Source organism: Xenopus laevis, chromosome 5L, assembly GCF_017654675.1.
Source record: "Xenopus laevis strain J_2021 chromosome 5L, Xenopus_laevis_v10.1, whole genome shotgun sequence".
Taxonomy (NCBI): domain Eukaryota; kingdom Metazoa; phylum Chordata; class Amphibia; order Anura; family Pipidae; genus Xenopus; species Xenopus laevis.
In genome coordinates, this window is record NC_054379.1 from 155,526,729 (window position 1) to 155,542,374 (window position 15,646).

A 15,646-nucleotide genomic window follows, 5' to 3' on the forward strand; every position below is an offset into this window, starting at 1 on the left:
CATGGCTTCTGAATGGGTAGGATTTGTGGAGTAGTGAAGCAGAGATCCTAGCTTGGTTAGGGTGAGACATGCTGCATATTAAGGCAGTGCTATGTATATGGCAAGAGGAAAGTAAATACCTTCTGTTTTCAGAAGGCTTTATGCTACATGTCGTACACGTGAAGGCTAGGATCTTTGCTTCGCTACTCCACAAGTCCTACCTCTCAGAAGCCATGTTGCAATCTCTTGCATCGATGAAATCTAACAAGATCAAAAAGTTTGGAGATATGGCTCTGAACCATTAGGCTGTATCTGTGCTATAAAACCAGTGGTTCTGGATGCATAGTTGGCCAAAGGGACATAAAGAAGTGACTTGCCATGTCTCCACCCATAATGCCTTATATGAGAATTAAACTCTCATTTTTGGTATTAAGGCAGTGCTATGTATATGCCATGAGGCTGTTTTCAGAAGGCTTTATGCTGCACCTTCATCAAAGAAACAGGCTGCTTGGCTTATTTCCTTGGATGCTTTGGAAAGAGGCTGTTACGTTCTTCTCTCTTCATCGCTCAATTCCATTATATTTGTGGATCATTTTTGACATCCTGACATTTGTCATCCCCTTTTTTTAGAGAACTATAAATTTTTCCTTTATCTGTAAATGTCAACATGTCATCTATTCACAAGATGATTAGTGTTCCTAGAAACCTGGTTCACAGACATAACTTGATTTTTTTATACCTGAATATTCTACCTTCCAAAAACACTGATGTTTCAGTTCTTTCAATAAAATATTTATAAAAAACGATTGAGTTCTAAATTTTACAAATGTGTTGGCAGACTGGTAAGTGAAACCTAGATGATTTGGTCTGACAAACAAAAATTATAAACAATGTACACATTTACAGAAAGGCATTTATCTAGTTTTTGTATTAAAACAAAGTTGACCTAACTCCCATCCATGAATTTAACTCATTTATCAATAATTCTTCTTGAAAAAGATCGTGCAAAAAACTATGCAACAGATTTGTGTGACTTTTTTGAATTGACGCTCCAAGAACTTGACTTGATTGAGTTTGTCAATGCAACAACTCAAATGTATGGAATTATCAGACAAAAACCAACGCAGATCACGATATCAAGAAAAATTTTCAGGGAAATCTGCCATTGACTTCTACGTGACCTTGACCGGTTTTTCAAGGTTTAATAAATAGGCCCCAAAATGTAATCTTTGCAAGCTCAATGGGAGCAGAGACTTTTCTAGGACTTACTTTTATTTTATCTCTGTTTCTTGAAAATCTTTATAATGGGTAAACAAGTGTAACTACAAATGTTTAAAGTTTGGAATCATCCAAAAACATAATTCCTGATGGTCATGTTGATTTGTGCACTTTTTAATTATGCAACAGGACAACAATGCAATGTGTACCACCAAGCTATGCAGTATCTTATTTATGGAAGAAACTGGAAGACGGGGAGACCCATTTATCAAAATTCTCATTTTAGTGGTTTTTGAAACAATGAATAAACTCATTTTCTCTAAAACCACAAATGCCATGCTATTTATTAAAAGATCCAAATTTAAAAAATCACAAATGAAAAAAAATGTTTAACAAGCCGAATACAAATACGAAAACCTCTAATAACTAGAGTTTTTCGGACAATTACTAGTGAAGAAAAAATCCAAAAACCTCTAAAAATCTGAATGTCTTATAAAAAAAGGTCCAATAGGATCAGTGCTGCACTTTATTTCCCTTCTATTTCTATAGGACCTCTATTGTTTGATAAAAATTGTAGTCATGTAAAGTAAAAATATTGTTATATATTGTGACTCTATTGACCATAAATTATTATAAATTGAAGGCATACTGGGAACTTGGAACCTATGGCTGGTAAAGGCTACTTACCCTCATACACGGAGGTAGGTGGAGCGGTAGCTGGTGAGAGAAAGGTATGAGGGCTGACTGGCTCTCCTTGGCATGTGACATGCCATGGAGAGCCAGTCAGTAGTGAATGTTCAGGCAAGCTAAAGGTCAGGAATGGCAGCAAGAGGTGTGTAAAGTCAAAGGTCAAACCAGGAAGGCAGCAGTACCTGTGAAATAAAAAGGAATTTCAGAAGCAGGATTAAAGAACAATCTGACATCAGCAAACGTTCTTGATCACAGGAACACAGGCACAGGAGCAAACACCAAAACAATGTCCAAGCATCTAATCACCTGCATTTTGGGTTTAAATAGTCCTCCTACATCACAATATGTGCATTCCAACAGCACAACAGGCAGGGATGGAGAAAGCCCAAACACCTTGGTGAATAAAAATATCAAATTCCATCAAACACATTTATGGGTAATTCCAAATTCTTGACCAATAGTAGATGCCATGAGGACTGTGCCGAAACCTTTTAACCTAGTGGATATACAAACAAACCCCAATATTTTATACCGCTGTGAACATGGCATAGTCTATTGTAATCAATGAGACCAATTCAAGAAAAATTGAGTGTAAATAATAACACTGCATATGGCCTAAAAGGATATCAGAATTTACTGAGAGGTTCTGTGACCATATAAAGGCACAAGGCTGCAGTTATACAGGGAACTCTGAGTATCACTCATGTATTATAAGGGATAATGTACCCCCTACTGTAAATGATAAGGATATTAGAAGTCACTGAGGGGTTCTGTGACCATATAAAGACACAAGGCTGCAGGCTGAGTTATACAGGGAACTCTGAGTATCACTCATGTATTATAAGGGATAATGTACCCCCTACTGTAAATGATAAGGATATTAGAAGTCACTGAGGAGTTGTTCTGTGACCATATAAAGGCACAAGGCTGCAGGCTGAGTTATACAGGGAACTCTGAGTATCACTCACAAGGCTGCAGGTTGAGTTATTTTCCGAATTCATGTGAGTATTTTAAACTTCCATAAACTCCCATAAATTTGAAATTTCGACCAATCGAAATTTATTAACAAAATCACATTTTTTCAACTAGCAATTTTCCTCCCCGCCCATAATTTGCATATGCAAATTAGGATTCGGATTTGGTTCAGCCGGGCAGAAGGATTTGGCCGAATACGAAACCTGCTGAAAAAGGCCGAATCCCGAACTGAAACCTGAATTTGGTGCATCCCTACAAAAAACCTTCTTGTCTATTGTCTCTCTAAATCCCAAAAATCTAATTCAATTTTTTTTTAAAAAAACTCGAATTTGAGTTTTGACCATAACAAAAATTAAAAAAATTTAATTCAAATGTTCAATTCAATCCTTGATAAATCTGCCCCATAAGGTCTGATTTTGAGACTGTGAGATTTTGCAACTTTTCAAACTTGCAACGTTTACTGTATATGGAGATGCCTAATAATCCTAAAGGGTATATATCAATATTCAAGTTGACTCTGAATAAGAACAGTGAAGAAACGGCATGATTTCAACTTTCCTTATCTGAGTACAGAATCATCCTGCTGCTTTTACAAGAATTCCAATGTTTACAGGGATAAAAAAAATAGTTTTGCTTAAAGCCACATTTCTGCCTCGAGTCGCAAAAGCAGTTTTAAGCCTTTGCTTTCCAGTAGGGGAGATTTCTGCTGACAAGCTGAGGATATAATTGATTTCTACTAATTATAACAAGATGTAAACAAATATAGAACTGCGCAGAACTTTAATAGGGCATGAAATATAACATATTTAAAGGCACATTTGACAGATCAGACTCTAACACATATGGGGCCCATTTACTTAGCTCGAATGAAGGAATAGAAGAAAAAATACTTCGAATTTCGAACGTTTTTTTGGGTTACTTCGACCATCGAATTGGCTACTTCGATCTTCTACTACGACTTTGAATCGAATGATTCGAACTAAAAATCGTTTGACTATTCGACCATTCGATAGCCGAAGTGCTGTCTCTTTAAAAAAAACTTCGACCCCCTACTTCGCCAAGTAAAACCTACCGAACCTCAATGTTAGCCTATGGGGAAGGTCCTCATAGGCTTTCTAAGCTTTTTTTGATCAAAGGAATTTCGTTCGATCGATGGATTAAAATCCTTCGAATCGTTCGATTCGAAGGATTTAATCGTTCGATCGAACAATATTCGAAGTCGAAGGATTTAACTTCAACAGTCGAATATCTAAGCTTTTTTTGATCTAAGGAATTTCGTTTGATCGATGGATTAAAATCCTTCGAATCGTTCGATTCGAAGGATTTAATCGTTCGATCGAACGATATTCGAAGTCGAAGGATTTAACTTCGACAGTCGAATATTGAGGGTTAATTAACCCTCGATATTCGACCCTAAGTAAATCTGCCCCATATATGTACGGTGTATACATTCCGGGTTTTAGGAGAGACATTATATTTATTTGTGAACATATTTGTGTGTGTGTGCTACGAGGTTTTGTTTGTTTTTTGTTGAGCGTGTTCGTGTTGAGATGTATATCAAGGATTCTAATTATGAGCTATTAAAACTCAGCACCCCGATGTAGAAGCATGAGAATACAAATTATAAGCCTCATAAAGGCTGGCTGTTTAACCACCGGGAGTTATCCTTCTGTGCACTGCAGAGTAGTCTTGGACTGGTTTAATAATGGGTCTAATCTAAAAGAATGTAGGCATTTTTAAAGAATTTTGCTTATGACGTTAACGCATTTTTTAAGAAAGACATATCGCTGCATAAAATGTAAATATCATCCATGAAAACATTATTGCAGGAACTGTGAAGATGCTAATACCAAAAAGTTATGGATTTTATAAAACAATATGTTTTAAAAGTACCGTGGTTTTGTTTGCGATTAAATAAATTTGTGTTTCGGCACCTTAGGTGCAAGAGAATGCTTTACAGGTATGGGATCCTTAATCCGGAAACCTATTATCCAGAATGCTCCAAAAAGACTTAATTTTATCCAAATAATCCACATTTTTAAAAATTATTTCCCTTTTCTGTGTAATAATAAAACAGTAGCTTGTACTTGATCCCAACTACGATAGAATGAATCTTTATTGGAAGCAAAACCAGCCTATTGGGTTTATTTAGGGGCTGATTCACTAAGGGTCGAATATCGAGGGTTAATTAACCCTCGATATTCGACTGGGAATTGAAATCCTTCGACTTCGAATATCGAAGTCGAAGGATTTAGCGCAAATAGTGCGATCGTACGATCAAAGGATTATTCCTTCGATCGAACGATTAAATCCTTCGAATCGAACGATACGAAGGATTTAAATCCAACGATGGAAGGAATGTCCTTCGATCAAAAAAGTTAGCCAAGCCTATGGGCACCTTCCCCATAGGCTAACATTGACTTCGGTAGCTTTTAGATGGCGAACTAGGGGGTCGAAGTTTTTTTTAAAGAGACAGTACTTCGACTATCGAATGGTCGAATAGTCGAACGATTTTAAGTTCGAATCCTTCGATTTCGAAGTCGTAGTCGAAGGTCGAAGTAGCCCATTCAATGGTCGAAGTAGCCCAAAAAAAACTTCGAAATTCGAAGTTTTTTACCTTCGAATCCTTCACTCGAAGTTAGTGAATCGGCCACTTAATGTTTACATGATTTTCTTGTAGACTTAGGGGCCGATTCACTAACTTCGAGTGAAGGATTCGAAGGTAAAAAACTCGAATTTCTACGTTTTTTTTTTAAAATTAGGATTATTTGATCAAAATAGGATCTATGGGTGATGGCCTTTCCATAATTCAGAACTTTCTGGATAACAGATTTCTGGATAATGGATCACATACCTGTACAAGATGCAAGCTTTGCAGCAGTATTGATGGTCCTGGATTGCTTGCATGTGGCAACACTGGAATTCTGGATAAAAAGCAATGCATCATGGATAGGCACAACGTGCTGCTGTTAGTAAATGAGGCCTATAATCTGGGTTTATATTGGCAATAATGGCTATTTATGGAGACGACGTGACTTCTGAAGTGCCTGGGGTTATATAAACCAGAGTGTCACATAAACGTAGACATTAGGCATGAATAAATCTTTATCAGAACATTTCACATTTTCTCTACATACGTTTCCTTTACGCTGTTGTTGATACAAATTATTCTCCCATCTGTAATACATGAGATTAGATGATTGTGTAATCGCATAAATGTAAATTTCTTATTAAAAGTAGATCTGCGGTTATTACTGTCCTGCAACATTTTTCTCATCTGTATTTTCATTTGCCTTATTATCCGTGCATTATGTAAAAGAACTGCATCTTCACAGTAGGGAACCTTCCTTCTGACATGTAATTTTTTTCAGCTCGAAAACCCATTTAGCAGCAAGTTTATCCTATTTTCATCCATTTCACTTGGATTTTCAAATGGATGGTTAGAACAAGTATTAATTTTTACTTGTTTAAATCCGGCCCTTCATGCACTTTCACAGGTATTATCTAGTACAGTTAGAACCTTGCTGCTTGAGTCTTTCAGTTGCATGCTGGGGTCAACAATAGAGGTGAGCCCCCCTATGGTGTCTTTCCAAAGTCGTAGGGGCAGATTTACTAAGCAGCAAATTTTCGCCAGCGTCCCTTTCACACCCATCGCAATACTTCGACAGGCGCAGATGCGCTCAGACTACGCCAATTCACAAATATGCAGAGTTTTGTCCTGGGCGCTGATCGCTGGCGACTTTTAGCTAGCGTTACTGGCAGTGCGAGCATTTCATAGCTAAGATGCTCTAGCGTTCGTTTGTGTCTAGCGAAAATTCGCTACTGATCTTGCGCTTAGGTTAAGTTGCATACGGCTGGAAATTTAAAGTTGTGTGGACGTCTTTATGTTGAATGTTAGTGCAAATACTTACAAATTCCAGGGAACCTTAATAAAGAGAGTTATTATAATGCGCTACACATGAGCCCAATGTAAAATTAATGTTCCGTATGTTGAAAATGTCTGGGGAAAACCGGTTACACAAAAAAAGTCTTATGTTGGGACTTTTGCAGGCAATCTCGCTTCAAAAAAGGAAAAGTCGCCAGCGTTTTTTGAAATTAGATGCATTTTCGGCAGACAGGATATGATGTAAGTGACAGGAGATTGAGGAAGATTTAGCTGCTTTATGGCACTTTGCCTGGTCTGAGGTGACAAAGGCAACTATGGTGAAAAAGGTAACGTTCAATAAAATCCGCATTTATGTGAATTAGAGTAATGTCCGTTCGCCAGAGCGAAAAGTCGCCTGTAGATAGACTGCGAATAACAGTTAGCAATGGTCTCTTTTGCTAGTGAATTGGCACGAGCGCCTGTCAGTAAATCAGCGATGTCCCTGCGGGTGGCAACGCTAGTGAATTGTCACTAGCGTTAGCCAATTCCCACATTAGTAAATCTGCCCTCTTAAAAGCTCACAGCATTTGACTGCTCCATGAAGTATTGCCCATCTAAGACATTTATAGTAATGATAAAGGCCAGCACTCAGCATTTGTATTTAGCATTTAGCAGAGTGTGCTCCAGAAATACCACATTGAGCATACATACTTTAGGGGGTTATTTATCAAAGGTTTAATTTTTATACCCTAAATGAACTCACAAATGTGAATTTTCTGGGAAAACACAACTCAACCTTTGAAAAATAACCCTCTTTAAGTTCCATGGCCATAAAAATCAGGATTTTTAAGACCGTCAACAGGGAGTACACTTGTTTTTTCTGCTTCATAAGTTTCATTTTACACATTTCAGTACTGAGCACTGATTTTAACCGATGACGTCCCTTAGCACTACTTTTTAAGGATATTATTTACAGGATATTAATGATTCATGTTTATTATAAAGTTATAATGTTAACAAGCTGACATTATCTTTTTATTATTGATCTATTTCAGTGCCAGAACACATCCAGGTCCCAGGCAGAAGAGCACTGATTACTCAACAAAGTTGGTGGTCAAGGCAAGTTGCATGCAGAGTCAGGTGGAGTGGAGGTTGTATTATTATTTTTAAGAAAATAGTAATTTCCTTTTTAAGACAATCCATGTTACATTCTGGCTATAGTGAAGCCCAACCTAGTGAAACCCCTGAGATTTGGTAGAGGACCTCGGGGATCAAAATTCAGGACTCTACTAGGGACTACAACTTGCAATCTATTTTAGCATCATTTTAATAGGGTTGTTTTAGATCACCCATTTAAAAAATTTAATTTTTCAAGTACAGTTTTCAGTCAAAAATGGGTTAAAAAACTGAATTTTTCAGGGTCTTATAAATAAAATTAAATTTTTCAGGGTTTTCGAAAAAAAATAAACTAAAATTTTTCAAGATTTACTGTATTATACCCTGAAGTTGGAAATAACTTGAGCTAAAACCTGTCGAGGTCATGTAGAAGTCAATGACAGAGGTCCCTTAAACCATTTGAAGAGGTTTAATAGCCTTCATGATGTTGGGGGTTTTTTTTGATTGGGTTTCACTTGAAAACTTGATTAATTCAAGCGATTCACGTTTTTCCCACGGAAAACTCTACCAAGTTGTGTTTTCGAATTGTCCCAATTCACTGATTTTCATTTTTTTCTTAAATGAGAAAGCATTTGACCTCCAAAATTCGATAAATAACTAGGGATGTCGCGGACTGTTCTGCGGCGAACTTGTTCGCGCGAACATCGGCTGTTCGCGTCTGCCGCAAGTTCGCGAACGTAGCGCAACGTTCGCCAATAGGCGTTCGCGTCAAAATCGTTCGACCATTCGACCATTCGGTCGCTAAAATCGAACGATTTTCGTTCGATTCGAACGAAAATCGTTCGATCGAACGATTAAAATCCTTCGATCGTTCGAATCGAACGATTTTCGGATGTTCGAAGTTCGCGAACTGTTCGCGAACTGTTCGCATTTTTTGCCGGTGTTCGCGAACGGCGTTCGCGAACACATTATCGGCGGTTCGCTACATCCCTATAAATAACCCCCATAATGTCCTTATATATTACAAAAGGGGGTGCATTAGTCCCTAGAATTATCCGGCAGGTGTGTATATTTTTCTCATTTCCATCCCAAATAAAAGCCAACTAAACATTAACGGAGCGATCCATCTTCCATATTTGACTCCCAGTACAATGTTCAGCAGATTAATAAAGTCAAACTCATATTCTCTTCTGACAATAGAACTATGTTCTGCAGTTACCTGGAATTGTCACTACCAGGAATAATAATAAGACATTATTATTATTATAATCTGCAATCTGCTTTATCCCATTTATTTCCCGTATCAGCTGAGTGTGCTTTTTATTGTTCTCCCTATCGTCACTACACAATGCCATGCCTGCATGTGTCTATTCAGTGAATAGGCCAGTACTATCGGTTAGTAAGATAGCAATGAATGAATAAATACAATTCGTTTTTTTTTTTTGTACTCACAAAGCAATATCTGCTCACATAAAATAAGAACCAAACAAAAAGAAAAAGTGTATTTAGAGTTTATGAGGTTTTGTGTTTTTACAGGTCAGAATGACAGATACTGTATTGTCTACTTATATCAACTGACCCTTCTGGAAATGTCCAGTTATCTTTTGTAGAGCTGTTAATGCTGACTTTGCCACAGCCCAATTTGTACATATTATAGGAAAAGTAACATCCAATAACATTTTATTGTCCATTTATGTAAACTGGCCAATTCCTTGACATTCTGAGGGGTTCTGTGACCATATAAAGGCACAAGGCTGCAGGCTGAGTTATACAGGGAACTCTGAGTATCACTCATGTATTATAAGGGATAATGTACCCCCTACTGTAAATTATAAGGATATTTGAAGTCACTGAGGGGTTGTTCTGTGACCATATAAAGGCACAAGGCTGCAGGCTTAGTTATACAGGGAACTCTGAGTATCACTCATGTATTATAAGGATAATGTACCTCCTACTGTAAATGATAAGGATATTAGAAGTCACTGAGTGGCTCTGTGACCATATAAAGGCACAAGGCTGCAGGCTGAGTTAGACAGGGAACTCTCAGTATCACTCATGTATTATAAGAGATAATGTACCCCCTACTGTAAACAATAAGGATATTAGAAGTCACTGAGGGGTTCTGTGACCATATAAAGGCACAAGGTTGCAGGCTGAGTTATACAGGGAACTCTGAGTATCACTCATGTATTATAAGGGATAATGTACCCCCTACTGTAAATGATAAGGATATTAGAAGTCACTGAGGGGTTGTTCTGTGACCATATAAAGACACAAGACTGACTGCAGGCTGATTTATACAGGGATATCTATGGATCACTCATGTATTTTAACGATAATGTACCTCCTACTGTAAATGATAAGGATATTACAAGTCACTGAGGGGTTGTTCTGTGACCATATAACGGCACAAAGTTACAGGCTGAGTTATACAGGGAATTCTGAGTATCATTCATGTATTATAAGGGATAATGTACCCCCTACTGTAAATGATAAGGATATTAGAAGTCACTGAGTGGTTCTGTGACCATATAAAGGCACAAGGCTGCAGGCTGAGTTATACTGGGAACTCTGAGTATCACTCATGTATTATAAGGGATAATGTACCCCCTACTGTAAATGATAAGGATATTAGAAGTCACTGAGGGGTTGTTATGTGACCATATAAAGGCACAAGGCTGCAGGCTGAGTTATACAGGGAACTCTGAGTATCACTCATGTATTATAAGGGATGATGTACCCCCTACTGTAAATTATGAGGATTATAGAAGACCTATGTATGGGCATTGAACCTTGGTCTTTGGCATCCTTTTATTTTTAATTTATGCACCAAACTGCAACATGATGATGTCACAAAATGGTGCCAAATCTGACTATAAGAAACCCTTCTCATCCCAAATAGGATGGCTGATAGGAAGCAATGCTTTACATGCAAATGGTGGTCAGACATAAGCAATTATAGAGGCTTTTAAAGACTTTAAGGGACATTTACTAAACTGCAACTTTTCTGGGTCTGACTTTTTGTCGCCAAAAGCCAAAAAAATCATGGGGGAAAAAAAGTGACTTTTCCAACAAAACTGCGACAAATCCGACACTGAAAATACTCCATGCCCCTTTTACAACTGGAAGATCTTTCTTTGCTTTGTGTTTTTTGAGGTTTTCGGGTGTTTTTGATGCTGGCTTTTGTGCAATGTAAAAGAAAAAAAAAATGTTTTGTTTTTCCGCAACTTTTCTGTGACTTCTTTTCCGGTCCGGAACTTTTGATAAATGACTGACATTCGTGGAAATGAGTTTATTCCCGGTGTCTTAAAGGAAAACTATACCCCCAAAATGAACATGAACACTTAAGCAACAGATAGTTCATATTATATTAAGTGGCATATTAAAGAATCTTACCAAACTGGAATATATATTTTAGTAAATCTTGTCCTTTTACATCTCTTGCCTTGATCCACCATTTTGTGATGGTCTGTGTGCTGCCTCAGAGATCACCTGACCAGAAATACTGCAGCTCTAACTGTAAAAGGAAGAAGTGTTGAAGCAAAAGACACAACTCTGTCTGTTAATTGGCTCATGTGACCTAACATGTATGGTTTGTTTTGTTTGTTTGTGAGTACAGTGAATCCTACGATCCCAGGGGACGGCCCTTATTTTTTAAAATGGCAATTTTCTATTTATGATTACCCAATGGCACATACTACTAGAAAAAAAGTATATTATTATGAAAATGGTTTATTTACATGAAGCAGGGTTTTACCTATGAGCTGTTTTATGCAATATCTTTTTATAGAGACCTACATTGTTTGGGGGGTATAGTTTTCCTTTAAAAATAAAAAAAATATAAAAATTCAAGTTTTAGTACATTTGTATCAGTTCTATATAGTAAAAGAATTTCAAGTGTCCAAAGGTTCAGATCAGAGAAGGAGTTTCTATTCACAGCACTGAGTAGTACCCAACAGCATCTTATACAATGATAACCATGTCTATTTGTTATAAAAAAAAATGATAGTGCTTTGATGATTCTAATGAAAAAGGAGTGATTGGTTGCATTGTAGTTTTATCTGTGACTTAGAACTGAGTCATACAGTACAACATATGGATTCCTCCCTTTGCAAATGTTCTGCTCAGCCCATTGACTCTTCCCTTTTCGTAAACCATCCTCCGAAATGATCTGGGGCCTTTGATACATCAGCGTGTTTAGACAAAGATGACTTTAGTATCAGCAACATAATGGCTTTAATCTTTGCAAACCAACCAAGCATAACATTCAAATATCCGACTTCAGTGACTGGTTGCAGAACATGGTGTCATTTCAAAGAACTTGGATCAAAGACTATCCAGTCGCAGGCTGAATAAAACTGAATAAACATGAGCTGAAACTGGGAAATGCATGTGTTTTCTGTACATAAAAACAAATTATGACGGTCGTACAAAATCTTAAAACAAGATACAATACTGTGCTCACCCTATGACCTCATAAAGAGCAAGTTCATGGTGTCACATTGAGAAGCTCTACGGTGTCTAAGGGGCATATTTAACAAGGGTCGAATTTCGAATTGAAAAAAATTCAAATTCAAAAAGTCAAAATGAAGTAAAAAATTTTTTGGTCGAATAGGTATGTTTTCAATCAAATAGGTCCGTATTCGGGTGAATTTGAATAGTACGAATCAAAGAAATAGCGCATTTGATCGAATTCGATTCAAAGTTTTTCCCCAAAAAACTTAGATTCTTCAAAGTTCACCAATTTGACTCCAAGGAGGTCCCCCATAGGCTACAACAGCAATTTGGCAGGTTTTAGATGGCGAATGGTCGAAGAGACAGTTCATGATAAATGTCGATATGCGAATTTTCGAATTTTTTTCAAATTTCGAATCGAATTTGGACTATTCCCTAGTCGAAGTACACAAAAAATAGCTTGAAATTCGAGTTTTTTTCATTCGAAAATTCACTGAGTTGATATCATGCATTCTTTGAAAGGTACAGAGAGGGATATGTTCCTTATAATACGTGTGAGACCTGTTATGCAGAATGCTCGGGGACCTGGGGTTTTCTGGATAATGGATCTTTCCTTAATATGGATCTTCATACCATAAGGGCCAGATTTATCAAGGGTCGAATTTCAAATTGAAAAAACTTCGAATTCAAAAAGACCAACCGAAATTAAGTAAAAGGTTTTTTTTGGTCGAATAGGTCAGTTTTTGATCGAATAGGTCCATATTCGGCTGAATTTGAAACGTACGAATCGAAGAAATAGCGCATTCGATCGAATTCGATTCAATGTTTTTCCCAGTCAAAGTACAAAAAAAATAGCTTGAAATTCAAATTTTTTTCATTCGAAAATTCACCTCGACTTTTGCTAAATCTGCCCCTAAGTGTTTGGCTTAACCTTTAATAATCGTTTTTAATAAGTGACATCTACATCTTTTTATGTGCTCACACAGTTACATGTCAAATACAACTGATCATAACAAACGGTTTGTTGCATATGTAAATCTTTGGAGCCTATATCATTTATGCATTTATTTATTTATATACTGCAGAACCACAAACTGTACAAGCCACAAGCGCAAACAGGGGTACGTTTGTTTTAAAATTAGACAGTGAAAATAAATGAGTCTATGTTTAAGGGGCACATTTACTAGGGGTCGAATATCGAGGGTTAATAAACCCTCGAATTCGACCCTCGAAGTAAAATCCTTAGAATTCAAATATCGAATCCTACGATGGAATATCCTACGATCGAACGATCAAATAAAAATCGTTTCGTGGAACGATAAAATCCTTCGAATTGAACGATTCAAACGATTTTAAACGATCGATCGAAGGATTTATCTTTGATCAAAAAAAGCTTAGAAAAGTGATGGGGAAGGTCCCCATAGGCTAACATTGTACCTCGTTAGGTTTAAAATTGTCGAAGTATTTAGTCAAAGTTTTTTCTTAAAGAGACAGTACTTCGACTATCGAATGGTCGAATCAGGGCCGGAACTAGGGGTAGGCAGAGTAGGCACGTGCCTAGGGCGCAAAGCTGGGGGGGCGCCAGGCACGTACCTGCTTTGTCGCCTACCCCATGTCCGGTCCCCTCTCTCCCCAACTACGTGTGGCAGTTTGGCATCTTCTTGCGCTACCGCGCATACTCCGATTCACGCTTCAGCGCATGCGCGCATTAAAATTTGCGCTTCTGTGCACGCCGATGTGCGTGAGCGCGAACTTGCAGGCTGCTTAGGGCGCCTGCCCGGTCTGGCCCGGCTCTGGGTTGAATAGTCGAACGGTTTTTAGTTTGCATCAGTCGAAGGTCGTAGTAGCCTATTTGATGGTCGAAGTACCCAAAAAAATATTTCGAAATTCAAAGTTTTTTTCATTCGAATCCTTCACTCGAGCTTAGTAAATGTGCCCCTAAGTTTTTAGGTGTTTCAGTTGGGATGCGATGGGATGAGCTTATAAATTTTTTAGGAAGAAGAGACAGAAACAAAAAAGGACAGGAAACAATGTTAACAACAGTTACGTGCAGAGTAAGACTAAGTGATTCCTCTAGAACATGATTGTTAAGGAGCTTTGAGATAAGTGAAACCTTGCCCAAAAGAGCTTACAATCGAAAAGACTACAACCCCTACATATACCAAAAAGAGACAGACATGGAAGGGTAAGTTTAACCATAACCTGAAATTTGTCTTTGTCACTTACAATATGTGTGATATTTATAAAAATGTGAGTTTAGAGCTTAATAAATAAAAACTCGCCAATGTTCTTTTCATTTTTATGGGATTTTTAGAATTGTATTTATCAATGGGTGAAAGTTAGAACTCACACAAGGAAACAAACAATATTAGAGGATTCGGCAAGCTCACAATCAATATGGGAAGAAGATATCGGCATACAAGGCATTCACGTTGCAGGGAGTACCCTGCTTGTTTATTGTGCGGAAATGCCATTTGTGCACAATAAACAAGCAGGGTACTCCCTGCAACTTGAATGCCTTGTGTGCTGATATCTTCTTCCCATATTGAAAGCTAGAACTCACCACTTGATGAATGTGGTTCAAAAAAATCCCATAGTGTAACATCCTGCCTGGAGTTGAACTGGGGCCCTGGTGTTTCTGTGCTGTTTGCATTTCCACTGCTCTGTGTGAGCTGAGGCTCTAATTCACTACTATTGCTCTCCTTGTAATGGCGCGTAGGCGTGGCTTGTTTCATCTGTTGCCAATCTAGCCACAGGTGATCTGTGTAAGCCATTAGTCATTGCCCAACGTAGGTCTATTTTCAATAGTTCCTGGGTGTGATTTCAGGTCTATTTAATCTGTTCCTGGCTGGTTGTGATTCTGTACTGCGCTACTGGTGTGTTTGACCCTGGCCTGTGACCCGGACTACGCTCCTGTTTGCTGATCCTACATGCATCTGATTCATACTGACCGGGCCTGTTCCACCACTACGCTCTCTGTTCCTTCCTGTATACGTTATGGTTCTCTTGCCTGCGCAAAAACCCCCTTGGTCCTCTAATGTTAAGACCTGGTGGCATCCGAGTAGCGGAGGGCTCCTTCCAAAGCAAAAGACGGTTGTTAGAGGCAGATGTGTGAGCCAAGACCAGGACCTTGGAGTTTGTTATTATTATTAAGCTCTAAAATCACATTTTGCTAAATCTGCCCCTAAGTGGGAATAAGACCCATTCAGGACTACATACCCAATATTTACAGAAATTGAACACTTCCTCACTTTTTCTCATGGTTTGAAAAAATAGCAGCCATCAAAATGATCTGATTCATTTGAAATCCTTCCCATAGCAGTAGCCCCAAAGACCTAGAAGAAACTC